General features: G+C 40.7%; 1 protein-coding gene across 1 annotated transcript in view; it reads right to left on the bottom strand.

Annotated features, from left to right (window-relative positions):
- The window catches only part of ZNF704 (zinc finger protein 704), a 252151-nt gene that overhangs the window by 199576 nt on the left and 36806 nt on the right, over nucleotides 1–15769 (bottom strand). The gene's annotated exons all lie outside the window — the stretch shown is intronic.

A 15769-nucleotide genomic window follows, 5' to 3' on the forward strand; every position in this document is an offset into this window, starting at 1 on the left:
CCTGATAACAATTATTCACTATTGCTGTCTGCCTCCCTGGTATATGGCAGTTGGTATTGGTTCTTGCCTGGGTTTTGGTGTTTTATAGAGTGTGATTGTAGCTTGACTATATGGTAGCAGATACTGTCTCTTCTTGGGTAATATAGGGAGAGAAGAGTCCCCCAAAGGTAGAAGGGAGCGCATAAAACAGCAAAACAGCAACAGCAAAAATAAATAAATAAAAACAAACAACAAAACAAAACTAGGCTGAATACTGTTGTCTATAATTGCAGAAAAGGGAGAGAAGGGAGAAAAGAAAAAAAAAAAATCTGTGGCTGGGATAGCCTAGTGATTATGAATCGGGGTGTTAACCACAAGGCCAGCAGTTTGAAACCACCAGCCATCCCACAGGAGAAAGATGAGGCGTTCTGCTCCCATAAAGATCCACAGCCTCGAAAACCCTGTACAGGGTCGCTATGAGTCGGATTCGACTCCACAGCACACAGCCAGTCACCAATATGAGTAGGACTTTAATGTCCTCTCTTCAGCTTCTTGCCTTTAAAACTGCCTGAGAGATTTCAAGAGGCCACTGTTGGTTGTTATGCTGTACCTCAGAATTTAATTGAATTTTCGGCCTGTTTAGTTTTTAAACTCTCTTTCCTTCTCTACACCCCTGTCCTAGCCTTTTCTGTATTTAAAAAAATTAATTAAACCAGTTCAGGGTCAGCTCTAGGGCTGAGTGTATCTGTGCACATGTGTGGCAGAAGAACCCACCAGTGGTGAGGGTGGAGGGTGTCTACTCGCTCAGGCACCCCCTCTAGTCACCAGAATGGAGGTGTGAAAACAGTGGGGGCGGGCAATGAACAGACACAAAAAATAAAAAACCAGAACAAAGCAAAACCGACAAATCATACTGTCCACCTTTGCTCAGTGGTTCCCGCAGCAGTTTTCCATGGTCTGTCTGCTCCCCCACTTGGTCTTGCTGTTTGGTCTCACCCAAGTTGTTGGCTCTGGTTTGTTGAGGCCAGCAGATTCAAAAGTATGCAATTTCTTACTTTTGCTACAATTTCCACTAGCTATAAGCCTTTGAACCTTTTAAATATTCCTATCTCAATGGTTCCAAGTTTTGGAGCTCTGCCCTGGATCTGTTTTGCCTGGTATTCTGTGGTATTTCTGACGGTGAACTTCACTGCATCTCCACCCTAGCTGCCATCAAGCCCTGCCTCCACAAACTTTTTATGAACATAAAATGAAACAACAAAAGCTCCACTCAACAGAAACAAACTCATTTACAGTTTTTAAAATTCTAGAAAATGCTAATGTTTGGTTAATAAGCATTTTCTGCAAAGGCCATAAAATGTATAACTTTGAATAAGAAAATAAGAAGAAAACGGAAAATAATTAATGGAATAAAATGGAAAACACTCGTTTCTAGTCTGGCTCATTCTCCCCTTCTTTCTTATTAATAGACTGCTGGGTTCCTTTGGGATGACAAAGTACCCACCTAAAAACTGCCATTTCCCCAGCCTGTAAAAGTTGCTAATGACCATTCTATTCAAAGCGTGTAATTAGAAACTATAGGATGGGAATTTGGGCAAAACTCCTTAAAAGAGAGCAAAGTCAATGGAATCCCCTCAAGATCTTCATTCTGTGTTTGCCTCGGATAAAAAATGAGCTTGGTGCCAGAACTTGTAGAAAGGATCTTGAGTTACCACAGAGTGAAAGCCACTATGCAGGAAGGCAAAGAATGAAGACACAAAAACATCCAACCTCCTTGACCTTCCCAGCTACTTTCTACATTAAACAGTGGTTTCTTTAAGACATTACATGAGGTTGTTGGTAAGTGCTGTCGAGTCGGTTCGAACTCACAGAGACCCTATGTAGGGTTTCCAAAGAAATGCTGGTAGGTTTGAACTGCCGACTTTTTGGTTAGATGGCCCATACTTCGCTTCCAGTGCCACCCCAGACCCTATTACAGGAGATGAGGGTTACCAAATCTGATTAAGTCACTGATTAGTCAGGTTTCTGTTATGGGCTACCAGATAATCATTTATTGATTAACTTAGAGTTAAGTACTCACAAGTAATTTTAAAATATCCACTCAAAAGAAACAAACATATGGGTGATGCTTTGGGACCTAGTTTCTAAATGATACTAAAATCAGGAACCGCCCAAGACATAACAGAAGAGTTGAACCTCCTCAAAGTTAAAAACTCTGATGCATCCAATGCTTTTTATCAATAATATGAAGAGAAAAGCTACAAAGTAGATGATTTTGGAAATCATACATCTGATAAGATTTAATATCTGGCCTATATAACAAACTCCTATATAAGCCATAATTTAGCTGCCAGCATTAGCCTAGACCAGGACTCATTGTTTTTAAGTGCTGTAAAATAAATTTTGACTTATAGTGACTCTGTATAGGGTTTCTGAAGAGTGGATGGTGGGTTTGAACCATCAACCTTGTGGTTAGCAGTCCAGTGCTTATTATACAGGGCTATACCAGAACTTGATTCCTTAGGGAAATGCAAATCAAAACAACAATGTGTTACCACTTAATCTCCAATAGAATAGCAATATATATGTTGTTGTTGTTGTTGTTAAGTGCCATCGAGTAGGTTCCGACCAATAGCGACCCTGTACAGGGTGTATATATATATATTTTTTTTTAAAGGGCCAAAAATACAAGGATGTGGAGAAACTAGAACCTTTACTCATGTGGCTGAGAATGAGAAATGGTAGTCACTATGGAAAACAGTTTGGCAGAGGGTAGGAGTGGGGATTGCACTCAATTGTTGAATGGAAAACCGATTTGTTCTGCAAGCTTTCACCAAATTCAAAATAAAAAGATAAAACACAAAAACCTATGGATCAGTCTGTTACAGGGGTCACTATATAGTGAAATTGACTCCATGGCATCTACCAACAGCAGCACCATGTTTATAAATGTAATTTTGTTTAGACATAATTTTCTTTGTTAAATTAATGGGACCATATCAGTGTAGGGTATGTGCTAAACCAAATTACTTCTTAGTTATTAAAACACAGATTAGACAGAGATGTAAACATATACTGTGGAAGACATGCCACGTGAGAACTGTCTATAAGCCAAGGACCAAGGAGCACCTTGGTTACAGGTAAAGAAGAAACCACCATGACTGAGACTTTGAGTTGGGCCTCTAGCCTCTGGGACTATAAGCAAATACAATTTCTGCTCTTTAGAACCACATATTGGTGTTATAACAGTACTAGGAATCTAAGATAAGAGCCATGGGAGCACATCCTTTGGGAGGACAGAAAGAAGAGTAAATAAAGAGACAGAAAGGAAAGGGTTGGCAGGTAGGAGTAATAGAAGGTACAGCACCATGAAAGTCAAAGAGAGAGTTTCAAGGTGATCTCATTTATACCTAGTAGAACAGTAGCCATTTTAGAAAGCGTGAGAAGAACTTCTCAGGTTCTCTGAGATGGTCAAAGCGTAAACACTGGTGAGAATGGAAATGTCAAGAGCTTCTGGAAGCAGCTGGGCAATAGGGGACATTAAATCCCTGAAGTTTGTATACCCTTAAATTCAGAAACATGAGAGGGCTTCAAAAAGTTCATGGAAAAATGGAATGAAAAGATAATGGAATTTTTCCATGAACTTTTGAAGCCCTCTTGTATGTTAAGAAGAGCACAAGGTTTAGGTTGTTGTTTTAAAATGCCATTGAGTTGGTTCTGACCCTCTGTTGTTTTTAAGTGCCGTCGAGTTGGTTCCAACCCATAACGACCCTATACAGAGTTTCTGAGGAGCAGCTGGTGAGCCTGAACCACCGACCTTGTGGTGCAAATCGACTCTGTAATCCAGCATATTAACCTGCAGTGCCACACCAGGAATCTGACCCATAGGGTTTCAGAGGAGTGCCTGGTGATTGTGAATGTAGCAAGCATAACTTGAGATGCCTCCTCCCACAATGATTCTGCCTCTTGGTGTTCATTCTCATGTATAATCTCCTCCTCTTTAACAAGGGCTGGCCTAGTGACTTGCTTCTAACCAACAGAAACTGTGAGATAATGAGAAAATGTGTGTTGTTTTAACTCATGATGTTTGCAGGGTAATTTGGTATGCAGTAATAGAGAACTAATTTTGTTAAGCACAGTGTTATTTGTAATAATAAATGAAAAGAACTAAAATGTTCAATAGATTATCGGTTGAGTAAAAAAGGTACACGCATATGATGAAATGCAATTCATCCATTAAAAATAATGCTCTAGGCTACAACAAGAACAAGCAAGTTGTTCGCCAGGAAGCCATTAAGGAAAACCATCAGGTCCCTTCAGGACAAACCCCCTCCAAGTCTGAAACTCAAAGGGAACACATGAGCAGGCATGTAAGCTTGCTAGCAACCACATTGGTCTACTGGTGAGTGGAAGAAGGGGAAAGGCAGCACTGAAGAAATGGGCTGAGTTCAACCACATTCCAACTGTTGACCTGAAGTTGAAAGAGAGAAGAGGAAGGGCTGGTTGATCTAAAAAGTTGTGAGACCTGGTGACACCCAAGGCCATGGACAAGGACATAGCCACAGAGAGCTGGAGCTGAGAGTGAAGCATCCAGCTGATATGAAGTGAGGGGAGACACACAAGAACACACAAACTTGCAGATAGTACCCATATGACCTAGCCTCGATAGCTTGATAATCAGAACTCAACTTTGTTGCTGTGTGCCGTGGAGTCGTTTCTGACTCATAGCGACCCTGGTCAGGGTTTCCGAGGTTGTAAATCTTTCTCCCACTGAACAGCTGGTAGTTTTGAACTGCTGACCATGAGATTAGCAGCACGATTTGTAACCACTATGTTACCAGAGCTCCTTAGAACTCAACTAGAGGAAAATAAAAAAGAAAACAATTTTTGATAAAAGAAACAAGTGTAAATTGCTACAGTTTGATGAACTTGACCTATACTTATGGATGTAGTAGCTCAACATACCAAGTGAGAGGGAAGGACTCTTCACATCAAGTATCAATCCTATCCCCTCTGTATACAGGGTAGATAGAGATGGGCAACTTAGACACTGGCTACTAAAATGAGGGAGTGATAAGGCACAAAGTGACTGGCTTACAAGTTTTCAAGAAGGAGTTTAGTTTAAGAGTGTGTGGGGTCCCCACTGAATAGTTTTCATCTTGTCTAGATGGGTCTGGTGAAAAGAGATGGGGATAAGATTCTTATGATTCAATAGTGAGTAACTGTTATCATGACTAATTGCAACTATCAAAACTGTAGTGGTAGAAGTTTTAAAACAAAAACGGGGGAGTACTTAATCTTAAAGTCCAGAAAGAGAGGGCCCTAGGACCATCAAGGGAGAATAGCACTAGTGGAATGGGGGACCATTTTCAGAGTCGCAGCGGCACCAGAGATGGAGGCAGAGATGAGGACATGGAGAGAGGGAGCAGTTGAGGACTCTAGATTCATGGAAAGAGAGGGACTGAGTGCTGGCAGCCAGGAGGTAGGCTTGCAGAATGTGCCCTTTGGTTGTTTAAATTATATATTCCTGAGGTTTTTTTGTATACATCCTTCCACTTCATGACTCAAACAAACAAACAAAAAACCCCAGAAGGAGTGGAAGCAAATACTGTTGAATGATAATGCACAGAGGAGATTGTAATCATTGCAATGAAACCATGGTGTAAAGCTGATGTTCTCACATGTAAATTTTCACTCAATTCACAATAATAATAATTTAAAAATCCTAACAATCCAAGTCCAAGGAGCTCTGGTAGCGTAGTGGTTACGAATCGGGCTGCTAACCTTAAGGTCAGCGGTTCGAAACTACCAGCCGCTCCGCGGGAGAAAGATGAGGCTTTCTACTCCCGTAAAGATTTACACCCTCGGAAACCCTGTACAGGGTCGCTATGGGTCGGACCCGACTCGATGGCACTTAACAACAACAACAACAACAACAATCCAAGTCAGATATAGCTACATTTATCTATCTCTATTGAGTCCATACCTACTCATAGGGTTTCTGAGGAGTGGCTGATAGAGTTGAACCACCAACCTTGTGGTTAGCAGTCCAGTGATTATACACACACACACACACACACACACACACACACACACACACACATATATATATATATGTCCTTGTGTGATATTGTAGGATATATATTTGTTGTTATTGTTAAGTGTCATCAAATCAGTTCCGATTCATCCCAATCCTGTATAGGTTAGCAGTCCCGTTCTTATCATACAGCACTACATCAGAACTCCATATATATATTATGTATGTATTTCATAAGTTGTTGTTGTTGTTAAGTACCATGCAATCAGTTCCGACTCATAGAGACGCTGTATAGGGTTTCCTAGGAAGTTGGTGGGTTTGAACTGCAGACCCAGCATTTCAAATGGACCTTAAGGTGCATTATCCTTAAGTGCCACATTTAGCTGGCTTTTAAAAAGCAGAAATTAATTTTCTCACAGTTTGGATACTAGAAGTTCAAATCAGTGCACCACTATAGGAGAGGGTCCTTTCATGTGGCAGTTCCTGTCATCCCCTGTGTGTGTGTCTCTGTGTCTGTTCTGCACTTTTTGTATGACATCACTCAGAATTTGTTAGGTTAAGGATCCACCCTACTCCTGTATGACCTCATCAACAGGACAAATGAAAATATAATCTCCAAACAGGGTCAAAGTCACAGATACAGGATGAAGGACGTCAGCATACTTTAGGGTGGGTGTGACCACAATTCAATCTAAATGATCCCTAAATCTGACTTTTTAAACGCTATCATATGAACCTTAAGCATATAAATAATAGTTAATAGAGTTTTAGAATGAAGTAAAACAAGTAATACCCAGTACAAAACGGGAAAGTAAAGTAACTGTTTTATCATTGATATTTTGGAATACTAAATTGAAAATGTTGCATATATAAGAAAGAATCAAGCAGTCAAATATATCCTGGTTCAGTATCTGAAATAAAAATCTTCACAGTATTATGTGAACTATAATTTCCTTCCAAAAATCCACGTAGGTGAAGTAGGGAGGACAATGTTTGACTTACTGGAAGTCAAAAGTATGGAAAATATTTCTTTTGTCCCTTTAGCATGGCTTCAATGGATGGAACAAACTCAGTGTACAGAAAATGTGTTTGTAAAAACTATCATTAAAATAAAAACAACGCAACCCCCCCCAAAAAAAAAATATGTTCTAGATGAATGTAGGTAAATGTTCATTAATATTAAAAAATTAAAGACACCCATAAACTCCAAAACATCAACAACAACTGAACACATTGCTGGTGAGTAGATGGTGATTAAGAGCAACCCGATAGGACAGAGTAGAACGGCCCCATAGGGTTTCCAAAGCTGTCATCTTCACCAAAGCAAAGTATCACATCTTTCTCTGATGGGCGGCTGCTGGGTTGGAACTGGCAATCTTCACTTGACTACCTAGTGCTTGATGACTGTACCACCAGGACACCTCTAAAATATGGGGGAACTCCAAAAAATTCATGGAAAAATCCATTTCCACAAAGTCCAGAACACTATGTACTAGGTAATGCCATTAGTTAGAAGAAATTTGCTTTGTTGCTGTTATTGTTACGTGCTGTTCAGCTGGTTCCAACTCATAGTGATTTCCAACACATAGGTTTCCAAGGAGCGCCTAGTAGGTTTGAACTTCTGACTTTGTAGTTCACAGTCCAGTGCTGATCCTACAGCACTGCACCAGAAATTTGTTTTATATATATGAAAATAACAAGATACAAATAGAAGAATACATCTCTATGTGTTAATGGTTGTTGTTGTTAAGCACCATCAAGTTGGTTCTGACCCATAGAGACTCTGTATAGGATTTCTGAGGCATGGCAGGTGAGTTTGAATCGCTAATCTTGCAGTTCAAACTGACTTTGCAGTCCAGCACATTAACCCACAGTGCCACAGCAGGGTGTTAAAAGCAGTTATCACCAAATGACTGATTTATATGTACTTTCTCTTTTTTTCCTTCTGCCTATCTGTATTTACAAGTTGTTTACAATGATTATGCACTGCATTATAACAAGAGCAAAAATTAAATGCATGAGTAACAGGAAAAGAAGACTAAACAAAAAGGAAACAGTCAACAGAGGGGAATGTGTGAATATATAATGCCACAAATAAACTAAGGTGATTTCATTCATTCTTTCCAGTGATTGTTTCCTAAGTGACAGGATGAAAACTGACAAGAATTATTTCATTTGATTTGGCAATAAGAATGCAACTGGTTATCTAAGACAATGCTATGTTACCTCTTTGTTAATGAAAGAAGGAAAAGTGACTTACTCCAACTTGCTAAATGCATTGGATAGTATCCAATATAAATCAGGAAAAGTAAGAATTTCAAATAATCTGGCAAAGACATCATAAACAAGAGCTGAAAATAGGTTGGAGTCATAGTATAGACAGCATCTAAAATCTATACTTGGCATAAATAAGAAGAAAACTGACATTAATTGGACGAAGCTGAGAGGTAACAAAGTTAAAAAAATGAGAGGGTGTAGACAGCGAAAACACAAACAAAATGTATGAATATATACCACAAAAGAAGAAATATGATTGAAATTACTAAGAATACTTTTGTTAAGGAAACCTCAGTAATACTCTTTTGGTGACTTCTGAATTTTTTGGCCTGGTGTTCTGTTTCTCAAGAATACAAGTAACTTTAGATCAGAAAGTTGAGCTTTTTCAGTTTTCGTGCCTTCTGAAGAAATACACCTACGTAGCAATCATTCAGAGTTTGCTTATAACAACAATTATGTAGGGAAATTATTGAATCATATTGACTACCAAAGAAATTGTTGCTCATCTTTGCAGTTTAACACTACAAAATTCCTTCCAGGAACCAACTCATAAAAAAGATACTTACTATACAAATTTGTCTTCAGAAGACAAATATACTCTTGGGCTATATCTTTTGAGGCACAAAAGTTACGCTGTAAGAAACTAAAAAGTTCTTTGAATTTCCCCATGTATCTGAGTTAGTCCCAGGGGGAAAAATTATACAGCATAATAAAATCTATGCATACCTTCCTAGGTGAAGGGTATCAAACAGTAACAGTGCTAAGGTCTTTGCAAACTAATGCACAGTTAATTATAGATTCCTCTCTTCTGCTTAGATCCACACCAGAGCTGTGCCTAGTTAAAAATGAACAACCGGAAGCATAGTCATTTTGACTGTAAGCATTTAAAATGATGAAACTTTAACTAAAGGTGAGGCTTATAGTTGGAGAAACAACTCTAGAATTATTTCTTCTGCCTAGCCACTGTAGTCCAAATGAGTAGAATGCTGAGGAACTTTTTCATGTAAGTTTATGGAAAGAAAAGTAAAATGTCACAGCATAAAAATTTGGTACTTGAAGCATCACATGGAGATAGAAATGCAGAAAATGAACACAGAACGGAGCAAGTCTGTGCTCAAAACTAGGAGATGAGTGATATATCCTATTCCTTGGAAGCTGAAAGGACCCAGCTGTAGAAGAGCTTCCCTAACCCCTAACACACACACTGAGCATTTATATGAATAGCAGCAGAGAGACTCAGCAGGGACAGATAAAAAGCACCAGTACCTAAAATGAAGAGACAATGCAAATGAATGACCCCTGGGCTTCTAAATAGAGCTTGAAGTTTCCTTAAAAAACAAAACAAAACAAAATACAACTCTTTGCTGTGTTTAAATGGCACAGAACAAAAATGACACTATAACTTGTAATTTTGAGATATAAAATATGAAGCATAAAACAAGGGGTTGAAAATTGGCTGGAGACCAATTAAAATACTTAGACTGTCATTCAAAAACATTCCACAGAATGTAATGAAATGAGTGGGTGGCTGATTCTATTTTAATAACTAAAGCCTGCAGGAAGATTTTGTTTCTCAAACTAGCAGCCAAATATATCCAGGAACATGGAAAACACTCTTTTACACTCTATTAGGCTAAAAAATGAAACCCAATTGAAATAGAATTGATTCAATTCTCCTTCCATGTACTTTCACACTTTTTCTGATATTTCATTGTTAATCTGGATTTCTATTTGCAGTTTTTACTTGGTTTCTAATGATTTATTTTGTCCATGTTTTCTTGAATATTTTCCTGAGTTCTTAAAAAGGTTTGTATGTGTTTGAGAAGTCGTGTTTTGAATTTCTTATCAGGTATCTACCTTTACTTCTGCAAGGCAGTTTGAACCCCGTTTATTTTGCTCTTATTTGAGCTATTTTATCCTGTGTTTATTGCGGTTGTTTTTAATATGACTTGTTATCATCTGCTGTATCCCAGACACTAAGGTTTCTACTTATTTCTTTATTGATTATATGTATAATTGTTTCGCGCTGTTTCTCTTGTTTTGTTTTGATATATCTGGAGTTTTGCTTTTTCTCTTCTCTTCAGAATGCCAAAAAAATACAGTATTATTTGAATTGTTGTCTGATGTATGCTGGCTGGGTGTGATTTCCTCTCACTGTTGGGTATGGCAGGCCACCCTCATGTGGGAGTCCTTTGTGGTCAGACTCCTATTATCTTCCCCTACTGACTCTTGGTGTGGAGCTGTAGGGTCAGCACTGGAGTTTGAACCACAAGGTCGGCAGTTCAAACCCACCTGCTATTCCTCGGAAACACTATAAAGGGTCGCTAGGGGTCGGAACCAACTCCACAGCACTTAACAACAACCGTGTTCAATGGAGGTGGGAGAGCAAATTCTTTCCCTGACACTGGGTGGCAAACATTGGGTGGTCAGGGTTTCTCCATAGTCCTTGTGGGACTATGGGGTCCTTCCAGGTGGGTGGATAAGACATCTCTGAACCTGTTGTGAGGGATGGGGGTAGGCCCTAAATGAATGGGGGTAAGCCCACTAGACTTGCATGAACCGAAGTCCCAGTATGTGCTGGACTATCATGGGGTTTCAGTACAAGTGCAGATGGCCTGCAGGAACTGGTTGTGGGTGGTATGATCTTGCAGTGGGGCAGACACTGGATGAGGGTACAACGAGCTCTTGCTTGACTGTTGGCCGAGATGTAGCTGGCACTGCCAGGATGAAACAGGCACAGCTGATGAGGTGATGTGCTTGTCCAGCCAGTCCACTACTGGGGTGTGGGTCCAGCAACGTTCTCACTGGTCATTGGGTTGGGCACTGCGTGTGCATACTGCCAGTTGCCAGGTGGTTGGGGTGAGGGTGCACAGGTCACCTGCCATTGGGTAGTGGCACAGGAGCGCAGGCTGCCGATCGCCCGGTGGACAGGTAGATGTAACGGTGGGTGGAGCAAGCACAAGCCTCTGGAGGTGATGGGGATGGTAGCACACCGCTGGTCATCAGAAGGGTCAAGGAGGGAAAGTGGGAGGTGGAGTTGCTCCCCCAGTCTCTGGCATGGGCACTGGAGCATTCCATGTAGAGTATAGCCAGCAACCAGGACACGGCCCCAACAAAATGCAAGGAGGGAACACCTGTTCAGAGTCCAGTGGGGTGGAGGATTTTTAGTCAGCAACTCCAAGGATCGTCCACTCTGCCGTGACCACCTGACCAAATGATCAGGGACCGTGGCTGCTGAGTAGTTCTGGCCCTGTTTTCTGGCTCTGTCCTTGCTCTGTGGTTTCCTGGACCCCTAAAGCTCTCACCTTTTTGCACTGTCCCTCCTTAGAACCAGTTCATGCTCACGTTGCTTTACTCCAGGTTTGTCTCCTACTGGAAATTCTGTGAAGTTGCCTTCCTATGCCCCTCACCCAGGAACACTGGTTGGCAGAACACCTACAATCTGTAAGCCGCATCATTTGCTGATTTTCATTCAATTTCTCCTTCCTCTCAACATCTGGTCTAATTCTTCATCCTTCATTTGCTGTTTTGGGTTCCCAGACTGTCATCTCTATCTGTTTCACTTGGTGTCTCAGTTCTTTGCTATAGGGGGATGGCACAGTATGTGTGACTAAGCTGCCATTTGGGCTGTTTCATCTTTGCCATTCTAGTTCATTTGACCTATGCTCCTGCAGATCTAGTGAACATAGAAAATGAACTGGAGCAAGCAGACCCCTACTATCCGTTAAAACATTGTATGCCATTCCCTAGGCTACAGCCTGGAACCAACAACACTCCACTTCAGGATCTTTGAGATGAGCCATCAACTCCCTTTGGCTTCTGAAGTCATGGAGAACCCAGGCTTGATGCAGTATCTACTCTTGAGAATAATTTCACTCAACTAGGAGTCACAGAAGGAGCACTGGCAGTGCAGTGGGTTAAGTGCTGGGCTACTCACTAAAAGGTCAGTGGTTCAAGCTCATCAGTTACTCCACAGGAAAAAGATGAGGCAATTTGATTTCCTAAAGATTTATAGTCTTAGAAACAAGCCCTCGGGAGCAGTTCTACTCTAGCCTATAGAGTAGTTATGAGGTGAAATAGACATAATAGTGGTGGGTTTATTTTCTTATGAGACATGACTCCATCGGATAAGCACAAGCTGCAAACCACCAGGTTGGCGGTTTAAACCCGCTAGCTGCTTCATGAAAGAAAGATGAGGCTTTCTGCTCTCACAAAGATTTAAAGTCTCAGTAACCTTATACAAGGAGCGCTGGTAGCGTAGTGGTTACGAATTGGGCTGCGAACCTTAAGGTCAGCGGTTCGAAACTACCAGCCGCTCCGCGGGAGAAAGATGAGGCTTTCTACTCCCGTAAAGATTTACACCCTTGGACAGGGTCGCTTTGGGTCGGAACCGACTCGATGGCACTTAACAACAACAACAACCTTATACAGGGTCACTATGAGGTGCAACTGACTTGACAGCACTTAAACAACAAGAGCTAGTCTGTGAGAGTCAAGAAATGACCACTGAAAATGAAATACCATCTTTCTCACTGCAATTTGTCTTTCTAGCTAACTGTTGTATTGTTTTCTTTTTAATGTTCATTTGTTTTCAGTAACAGAAAGGTAGAAGGAAGAGATAAAAAAGAGACTTGCTTAATGTTCTCTCCATTGAATTAAACATCTTATTTTCTAAGAGAGTGATCATAACTCTAAATACAGTAATAATGGCATTTTTCCCTACCTAGAATGGTCAGATTTACATGAAAATAGGCCTGTCCTTGGTTTTTAATTTTTTTTTTTTTTTTTTTTTTTTGTGGCCCTAGGATTCTCACTCTCCGCTTGTGTATCTGTAGACAGCAATGCACCACACTGGTTGCAATGATCACCCCCTAAGCTGCCACCTGCTATTGCCTTCCACCTTTGATCCTTTGCCATCGTCAGCGAAGTCTTCAAACAGCACTGCTGTGTTCTAACTGCAAAAACAAGGGCAGTCCTCAGTGGAAAAATACCACATCCCAGCTTGGTGAAGCAGGTGGTGTGTTTCATAGGATGGAGCAGCAGCATCTCTTCCTCTCTGACAAGAAGGAAGACTATTAGCACATCAGCAAATAAAGTCATGCATGATGAATTTTAAGTGCTGCCTCACAAATGAAAATGTGTTAAAATGTGAAAAGCAGCTCTTAGAAAGTGTTTTAAGTCCATTATTCAAACGCAAACTCTGAACTATTTTTTTAAACCAAGTTTTTCCATCTTTTTAAGTAAGAGGGATGGTGGTAGTGGTAGTGGTGATGTGCCATGGAGTTGGTTCCAACTCATAGTGACTCTGCATAGGGTTTCTGAGGCTATAAATCCTTACAGGAGCAGAAAGCCTCATTTTTCTCCCACAGAAAGGCTAGTAGTTTCAAACTGCTGACCTTCAGGTTAGCAGCCTGAATTGTAATCAGCACGTTACTAGAATTCCTTAATAATAAGGGGGACAGACCACATGATTTTTCAAGATGCTCATAAACCATTCTGCTTCATAAGAAATAACACCAGACTCTGACAAAACACAAACAACCATCATATTCAGCACTCTTCACAGCATGTACAGTGTTGGCATCTGACTAATTTTACAGGTCTCATCTGGGTAAATATCCTGCTTTACTTCTAGTGCAGGTAGGCAAAGAAATTTTTTTTATGTGGACTGTTTTAATTAACAATTAAATGACTCAGGGTCTAGGAAATAAAGAGGGAACAAGAAACATCCATGGACAATGAAGTGTTACTATAAGCTCAATGTTGAATCAACTCGAAGGCACTTAACAACAACATTCTTCAAAAAATGATTTCCCCATTAAAACTGGCTCCTTTGAAGTGTTGTTGTTGTTGCTGTTAAGTGCTGTCAAGTTGGTTCTGACTCATAGCGACCCTGTATACGGTTTCCGAGGAGCAGCTGGTAAGCTTGAACCGCTGACCTTGCAGTTCAAACGGCTTTGCAGTCTGGAGCATTAATCCACAGCAGCACTGGGTTAGGACTAAATTGGGTCTTGGTAACGTGAAGCCAAACACTGTAGCTAAGAGTAGGGACCTCCTCCGAGCCACTGGCAAATCCTTATCCCTACAGTGAATTCTGTCTGGTTTCAACTGGGACTAATAACTAATAAGCCTGGAACCTGGTAGAGCAGTGACCTTCATGGCAAACACCTCTGCCACTGGTTGACTTCTAGATGTGACAACTACTATTGAGGGCCTTATCATCCTTAGACAGACACCATGCTCACACAAAGAAATAGCTTCTAAATGTTGCACACATTCTTCTACGACATCACCTGAATGACTGAAGCTGAAGCTTGACATCTTTGCTACATGCGCTGGAACAAACTTGTCTAGTGTCTCTTTGGAGATCAAAGGAAGTAAACACGAGACTCAGCTCAGCTGATCATGGTTCTCAAGCAAATGCAAGCTCCGTAATTTCAAGATAATTATATCTCCATTCAAAAGTGTGGCAACAGGAAGAACCACTCAACGCAGAAAATTCTGCTTCCTGAGACATCATTCATCCATGAAAAGCCACAGAGACTTGTTTCTTACTAGGATATATTGGGCTTTTGCTTGCCTAGAGACCAGGAGATAACCTTTGAGCCATTCAGACAAAACATAGTGCCTGCTTCTCTTTATTACTATTAAGTGGATTCTTCATTATGTAATGAATGTCTACCACACTGAACTCAGGCAGGAGCCCTCACAAGCAACAGCACTGACTAAGGGTACATGCTAACTAATTACTACACCTATTCAGGTGAAGAAAAGTATATTTTAAAGGATGAGAAAACAGCTTTCTGAATTCTATGGAGGATACAACTTAGGATGGCATATAAGAACAGTGATTTCTAAGCAGTAGTACAGTGAATTATGACTCTTCTAGCCACAGTCTTTGTAACTCCCACCAAATGACTGGTTGGGATCATGCAAAAAGAGTGTATAGGACTCTAGGCAGGGGACTGATCGGTTATGACATCCTGTTGAGTTTACAATGAGCCATCTCAGAAGCAGGAATGAGAGATCCCATAACCATCAAGAAAGAAGAGCCACGACTGGAGTGCATTCTTGGACCCTGAGGTCCCTGCACAGAAAGTAGAGGTGGTAGAAGCAACACCAAGAATACAAGACAGAGTGATGTGCTTCCCAGTCCTTGGAATGAGTAAAGCCTAGTTCTTTGGGTAGAAGGCAGGATGGCTAACATAGTGAGGCACCCTTTGGGCATTTTTCAGCAGTGCTAACGGAGCTTTCTTCGGTATAGATTACATCTCAATGTAAAGAAAACAAAAATCCTCACCACTGGACCAATAGACAGCATTCTTATCAATGGAGAAAAGATTGAAGTTGTCAAGGACTTCATTCTTCTTGGATCAACTATACTATCAACACTCACAAGCAGCAGTCAAGAAATCAAAGGACATATTGCATTAGGCAAATCTTCTGCATAAGCCCTTTTTAAAGTGTTGAAGAGCA

This window comes from Chrysochloris asiatica, unplaced genomic scaffold (assembly GCF_000296735.1).
Source record: "Chrysochloris asiatica unplaced genomic scaffold, ChrAsi1.0 scaffold00001, whole genome shotgun sequence".
Taxonomy (NCBI): Eukaryota; Metazoa; Chordata; class Mammalia; order Afrosoricida; family Chrysochloridae; genus Chrysochloris; species Chrysochloris asiatica.